This window comes from Bos indicus x Bos taurus, chromosome 2, assembly GCF_003369695.1.
Source record: "Bos indicus x Bos taurus breed Angus x Brahman F1 hybrid chromosome 2, Bos_hybrid_MaternalHap_v2.0, whole genome shotgun sequence".
NCBI lineage: Eukaryota > Metazoa > Chordata > Mammalia > Artiodactyla > Bovidae > Bos > Bos indicus x Bos taurus.
The window spans coordinates 2302633-2310103 of record NC_040077.1 but is presented as its reverse complement, the minus strand read 5'-3'; positions in this window follow the sequence as shown (position 1 = coordinate 2310103).

Sequence of the window (7471 nt, the reverse complement as noted above, 5' to 3'; positions counted from 1 at the left end):
AAACTATCCCACAAAAAGCCCTAACCTAAGGCACTGCCGGGTGCCCACAGAACTAAGGACTGAGCGAATACCAGAGGAGAGCTAGCGGGCTTCAGACCAGCCCATCCCCAGCTGGAGACTGGGAGGCAGGAGGGGGGCAGCCAGAGCCGGAAAGGGGCAATCTCGGTCCCAGAGAGGCATTCTTTACCAAACTGCAAGCAGGCTCCCAGTTGCTAGCCAAGATTTCTTGGGATTCTGGATGGTTGACATCTGCCAGGAGGGTCGCAGCCAGAAATCAGCTCCCTAGAAAAGAAACACACCACAGCTGAGACAGGTGCACCCGCTAAGCACCCAGAAAACAGCGGCTGGGACAGGGGAGATGATAAGATGCACCTCCCACCTGGGGAGACTGTGCTTGCCTAGCACCTGATCACCTGAGATGCTCGGACCTGGGAAGGGCACAAAACGCAGGCCCAACCAAGTCTGCACCTTTGTGGAGTACTCAAGAACCTGAACCTAAGCAGCTTAGACCTGGGAAGTGCACACAACTCAGGGCCTGCCTCAGACAGTTCCCTGGCAGAGAAATCTAAATCCTGAGAACTGTAGACTGGGAAAGTGCATGCACCGTGAGCAGGGGCAAATGCAGTGTGGCCAAGATGCTGCCAGCACTCCCCACACAAGCTAGTGATATTTGTTTGCAGTGTTCCTCCCTCCCCACAGCACGACTGAACACATGAGCATAAGTAAGTGACCACCTTCGCCCCCTTGTGTCAGGGCAGAATTTAGACACTGAAGAGACCAGCAAACAGAAGAAGCTAAAATAAACAGAGGGAACTCCTTTGGAAGTGACAGGTGCAACAGATTAAAATCCTGTAGTTAGCACCAACTACACTGGGAGGGGCCTATAGATCTGGAGAAGTATAAGCCGAATCAAGGAAGTATCTGAAACTGAACTGACCCCACACTGCCAGCAACAGCTCCAGATAAATTCCTAGATATATTTTTACTATTATAATTTTTAATTTTTTTTTTTACTTTTAAGTCCTCTATTACTCCTTTGATTTTAATTTTTATAACCTACTATTACCTTGCAAAAAAAAAAAAAAGAAGACCCTATTTTTAAAGCAAACTTCATATTTATATTTTATAATTTTTGTGACTGCTTTTTATTTAATATTGTATTTTTGAGAGTCTAACCTCTACTCTATATTTTTAATATTTGATTTTTGGTATTTGTTATCAATTTAGTATCTTTAAGAACCCAATCTTTAGTACCCATTTTTACTTGGGAATGTGATTACTGGCTTGATTGCTCTCTCCACTTTTTGACTCTACTTTTTCTCTACCAGGTCAGCTCTATCTCCTCCCTCCCTCTTCTCTTCTCTCCCCAACTCTGTGAATCTCTTTGCGTGTTCCAGGTTGTGGAGAACACTTAGGTAACTGATTACTGGCTGGATCTGTCTCTCTCCTTTTGATTCCTCCTCTTCTCCTCCTGATCACCTCTATCTGCCTCCTCCCTCTTCTCTTCTCCAAGCAACCTTGTGAACCTCTCCAGTTATCCCTCACTGTGGAGAATCTTTTCATCATCAACCTAGATGTTTTGTCATCAGTGCTTTATGGATGGAGAAGTCTTGAGGCTACTGTAAGAAAGACTGAAAACCAGAGGCAGGAGGCTTAAGTCCAAAACCTGAGAACACCAGAGAACTCCTAACTCCAGGGAACATTAATTGATAAGAGCTCATCCAAAAGCCTCCATACCTACACTGAAACCAAACAACACCTAAGAGCCAACAAGTTCCAGAGCAAGACATACCGTGCAAGTTCCTCAGCAATGCAGGAACATAGCCCTGAGTATCAATATGCAGGCTGCCCAAAGTCACACCAACGCCATAGACCTCTCAAAACTCACTACTGGGCAATTAATTGCACTCCAGAGAGAAGAAACCCAGCTCCACCAACCAGAACACCAATACAAGCTTCCCTAACCAGGAAACCTTGAAAAGACACCCATCCAACTCCACCCATAGTGAGGAATCTCCACAATAAAGAGGAACCACAAAACTGCCAGAATACAATAAGGTCACCTCAAACACAGCAATCTAAACAAGATGAAAAGGCAGAGAAATACTCAGCAGGTAAAGGAAAAGGATAAATGTCCACCAAAGCAAACAAAAGAGGAGGAGATAGGGAGTCTACCTGAAAAAGAATTCAGAATAATGATAGTAAAAGGGATCCAAAATCTTTAAAACAAAATGGAGTTACAGATAAATAGCCTGGAGACAAGGATTGAGAAGATGCAAGAAATGTTTAATAAGCACCTAGAAGAAATAAAAAAGAGTCAATCAATAATGAATAATGCAATAAATGAGATTAAAAACACTCTGGAGGGAACCAAGAGTAGAATAATGGAGGCAGAAGATAGGATAAGTGAGGTAGAAGATAGAATGGTAGAAATAAATGAAGCAGAGAGGAAAAAAGAAAAAATAATTAAAAGAAATGAGGACAACTTCAGAGACCTCTGGGACAATGTTAAATGCCCCAACATTCGAATCATAGGAGTCCCAGAAGAAGAAGACAAAAAGAAAGGCCATAAGAAAAATTTTTGAGGAGATAAGTGTTGAAAACTTCCCTAAAACAGGGGAGGAAATTGTCACCCAAGTCCAAGAAACCCAGAGAATCCCAAACAGAATAAACCCAAAGTGAAACACCCCAAGACACATATTAATCAAATTAACAAAGATCAAACACAAAGAACAAATATTAAAAGCAGCAAGGAAAAAACAACAAATAACACACAAGGGGATTCCCATAAGGATAACAGCTGATCTTTCAATAGAAACTCTTCAGGCCAGGAGGGAATGGCAAGACATATTTAAAATGATGAAAGAGAAAAACCTACAACCAAGATTACTCTTTCCAGCAAGAGTTTCATTCAAATATGAAGGATAAATCAAAAGCTTTACAGACAAGCAAAAGCTGAAAGAATTCGGCACCGCCAAACCAGCTCTTCAACAAATGCTAAAGGATCTTCTCTAGACAGAAAACACAAAAAGGGTGCATAAACTCAAACCCAAAACGACAAAGTAAATGGCAACGGGATCCTGCTTATCAATAATTACCTTAAATGTAAATGGGTTGAATGCCCTAACCAGAAGACAAAGACTGGCTAAATGAATACAAAAACAAGACCCCCATATATGTTGTCTACAAGAGACCCACCTCAAAACAAGGGACATGCAAAATCAATACAATACTGTAAAGTAATTAACCTCCAATTAAAATAAATAAATTTATATGTAAAAAAAAATTAAAAAAAAAAAAAAAAAACAAGGGACATACAGACTGAAAATGAAGGGCTGGAAAAAGATATTCCACACAAATACAGACCAAAAGAAAACAGGAGTAGCAATACTCATATCAGATAAAATAGATTTTAAAATAAAGGCTGCAAAAAAAAAAAGTACACTACATAATGATCAAAGGATCAATCCAAGAAGATATAACAATTATAAACATATATGCAGCCAACATAGGAGCACAGCAATATGTAAGACAAATGCTAACAAGTATGAAATAAATTAGCAATAACACAATAATAGTGGGAGACATTAATACCCCACTCACATCTATGGATAGATCAACTAAACAGAAAATAAACAAGAAAACATAAACTTTAAATGATACAAGGGACCAGTTAGACCTAATTGATATTTCAACCCAAAACAATGAATTCCACCTTTTTCTCAAGTGCACATGGAACCTTCTCCAGGATAGATCACATCCTGGGCCATAAATCTAGCCTTGGTAAATTCAAAAAAATTGGAATCATTACAAGCATCTTTTCTGAACATAATGAATTAAGATTAGATGTCAGTTACAGGAGGAAAACTATTAAAAATTCTAACATATGGAGGCTGAAAAACATTCTTCTGAATAATCAACAAATCACTGAAGAAATCAAAAAAGAAATCAAAATATGCATAGAAATGAATGAAAATGAAAACACAACATCCGAAAACCTATGGGACACTGCAAAAGCAATGCTAATGGGAAGATATATAGCCATACAGGCTTACCTCAAGAAACAAAACCTCAAATAAATAACCTAACTCTAAATCTAAAGCAACTATAAAAGGAAGAAATGAAGAACCCCAGGGTTAGTAGAAGGAAACAAAATTTTAAAATTAAGGCAGAAATAAATGCAAAAGAAACAAAAGAGACCATAGCCAAAATCAACAAAACTAAAAGCTGGTTCTTTGACAAGATAAATAAAATTGACAAACCATTTTAGCCAGACTCATCAAGAAACAAAGGGAGAAAAATCAAATCAACAAAATTATAAATAAAAATGGAGAAATCACAACAGACAACATAGAAATCCAAAGAGACTACTACCAGCAATTATATGCCAATAAAATGGACAACGTGGAAGAAATGGACAAAGTCTTAGAAAAGTATAACTTTCCAAAACTGAACCAGGAAGAAATAGAAAATCTTAACAGACACATCACAAGCAAGGAAATTGAAACTGTAATCAGAAATATTCCAACAAGCAAAAGCCCAGGACCAGACGGCTTCACAGCTGAATTCTACTGAAAATTTAGAGAAGAGCTAACACCTATCCTACTCAAATTCTTCCAAAAAATTGCAGAGGAAGGTAAACTTCCAAACTCATTCTATGAGGCAATCACCCTAAAACCAAAACCAGACAATGATGCCACAAAAAAAGAAAACTACAGGCCAATATCACTGCTGAAAATGGATGCAAAAATCCTTAACAAAATTATAGCAAACAGAATCCAACAACATATTAAAAAGATCATACATCATGACCAAGTGCGCTTTATCCCCGGGATGCAAGGATTCTTCAATATCTGCAAACCAATCAATGTAATACACCATATTAACAAATTGAAAGATAAAAACCATGTGATTATCTCAATGGATGCAGAGAAAGACTTTGACAAAATTCAACATCCATTAATGATAAAAACCCTCCAGAAAGCAGGAATAGGAGGAACATACCTCAACATAATAAACACTATATATGATAAACCCACAGCAAACATTATCCTCAATGGTGAAAAATTGAAAGCATTTCCCCTAAAGTCAGAAACAAGACAAGGGTTCCCACTTTCACCACTACTATTCAACATAGTTCTGAAAGTTTTGGCCACAACAATCAGAGCAGAAAAAGAAATAAAAGGAATCCAAATTGGAAAAGAAGTAAAACTCTCACTGTTTGCAGATGACATGATCCTCTACATAGAAAACCCTAAAGACTCCAGTAGAAAATTACTTGAGCTAATCAATGAATATAGTAAAGTTTCAGGATATAAAATTAACACACTGAAATTCCTTGCATTCCTATACACTAACAATGAGAAAACGGAAAGAGAAATTAAGGAAACAATTCCATTCACCATTGCAGAGAAAAGAATAAAACAATTAAGAATATATCTACCTAAAGAAACTAAAGACCTATATATAGAAAACTATAAAACACTGATGAAAGAAATCAAGGAGGACAAAAATAGCTGTGAAATATACCATGTTCATGGATTGGAAGAATCAATATAGTGAAAATGAGTATACTACCCAAAGCAATCTATAGATTCAATGCAACCCCTATCAAGCTACCAACTGTATTTTTCACAGAATTAGAACAAATAATTTCACAAGTTGTATGTAAACACAAAAAAACTCGAATAGTGAAAGCAATCTTGATAAAGAAGAATGGACTGGAGGAATCAACCTGCCTGACTTCAGGCTATACTACAAAGCTACAGTCATCAAGACAGTATGGTACTGGCACAAAGACAGAAACACAGATGAATATAATGAAATAGAAAGCCTGGAGATGAATCCACACACCTATGGACACCTTATCTTTGAAAAAAGAGGCAAGAATATATAATGAAGAAAAGACAATCCCTTTAACAAGTGCTGCTGGAAAAACTGTTCAACCATTTGTAACAGAATGAAACTAGACACTTTAAAACACCATACACAAAAATAAACTCAAAATGGATTAAAGATATAAATGTAAGACAAGAAACTATAAAACTCCTAGAGGAGAACATAGGCAAGACACTCTCTGACATAAATCACAGCAGGATCCTCTATGACCCACCTCCCAGAGTAATGGAAATAAAGGCAAAAATAAACAAATGGGATCTAATTAAAATTAAAAGCTTTTGCACAACAAAGGAAATTATAAGCAAGGTGAAAAGACAGCCTTCAGAATGGGGGAAAATAAGAGCAAATGAAGCAACTGACAAAGAATTAATCTCAGAAATGTACAAGCAGCTATGCAGTCCAATTCCAGAAAAATAAATGATCCAATCAAACAATGGTCCAAAGAACCAAACAGACATTTATCCAAAGAAGACATACAAATGGCTAACAAACACATGAAAAGATGCTCAACTCACTCATTATCAGAAAAATGCAAATCAAAACCACCATGAGGTACCATCTTACATTGGTCAGGATGGTTGATATCAAAAAGTCTACAAACAATAAATGCTGGACAGGATGTGGAGAAAAGGAAGCCCTCCTAAACTAGTTGTGGGAATGCAAACTAGTACAGCCACCGTGGAGAAAATGTGGAGATTCCTTAAAAAACTGGAAATAGAACTGCCATATGACCAAGCAATCCTACTGCTAGGCATACACACCAAGGAAACCAGAATTGAAAGAGACATGTGTACCCCAATGTTCATCACAGCACTGTTTATAATAGCCAGGACGTGGAAACAACCTAGATGTCCATTGGCAGATGAATGGATAAGAAAGCTGGGGTACATATACATGATGGAATATTACTCAGCTATTAAAAAGAATGCATTTGAATCAGTTCTAAGGAGGTGGGTGAAACTGGAGCCTATTATACAGAGTGAAGTACGTCATAAAGAAAAACACCAATGCAGTATATTAACGCATATATGTGGAATTTAGAAAGATGGTAACAATGACCCTATATGCAAGACAGAAAAAGAGACACTGATGTATAGAACAGTCTTTTGGACTCTGTGGGAGAAGGCGAGGGTGGAATAATTTGAGAGAATAGCATTGAAACATGTATATTATCATATGTGAAATAGATCATTGGTCCAGGTTTGATGCATGAGACAGTGCTCAGGGCTGGTGCACTGGGATGACACTGAGGGATGGGATGGGGATGGAGGTTGGAGGGGGGTTCAGGATAGGGAACACATGTACATCCGTGGCTGATTCATGTCAATGTATGGCCAAAACCACTACAATATTGTAAAGTAATTAGTTTCCAATTAAAATAAATAAATTAATTTAAAAACAAACAAACAAAAAGAAAGCCTTCATAAGTGATCAATGCAAAGAAATAGAAGGAAACAATAAAATGGGAAACACTAGTGATTTCTTCCAAAAAATTTGAGATACTAAGGGAACAGTTCATGCAAATATGGGCACAATAAAGGACAGAAATCATATGAACCTAACAGAAATAGAA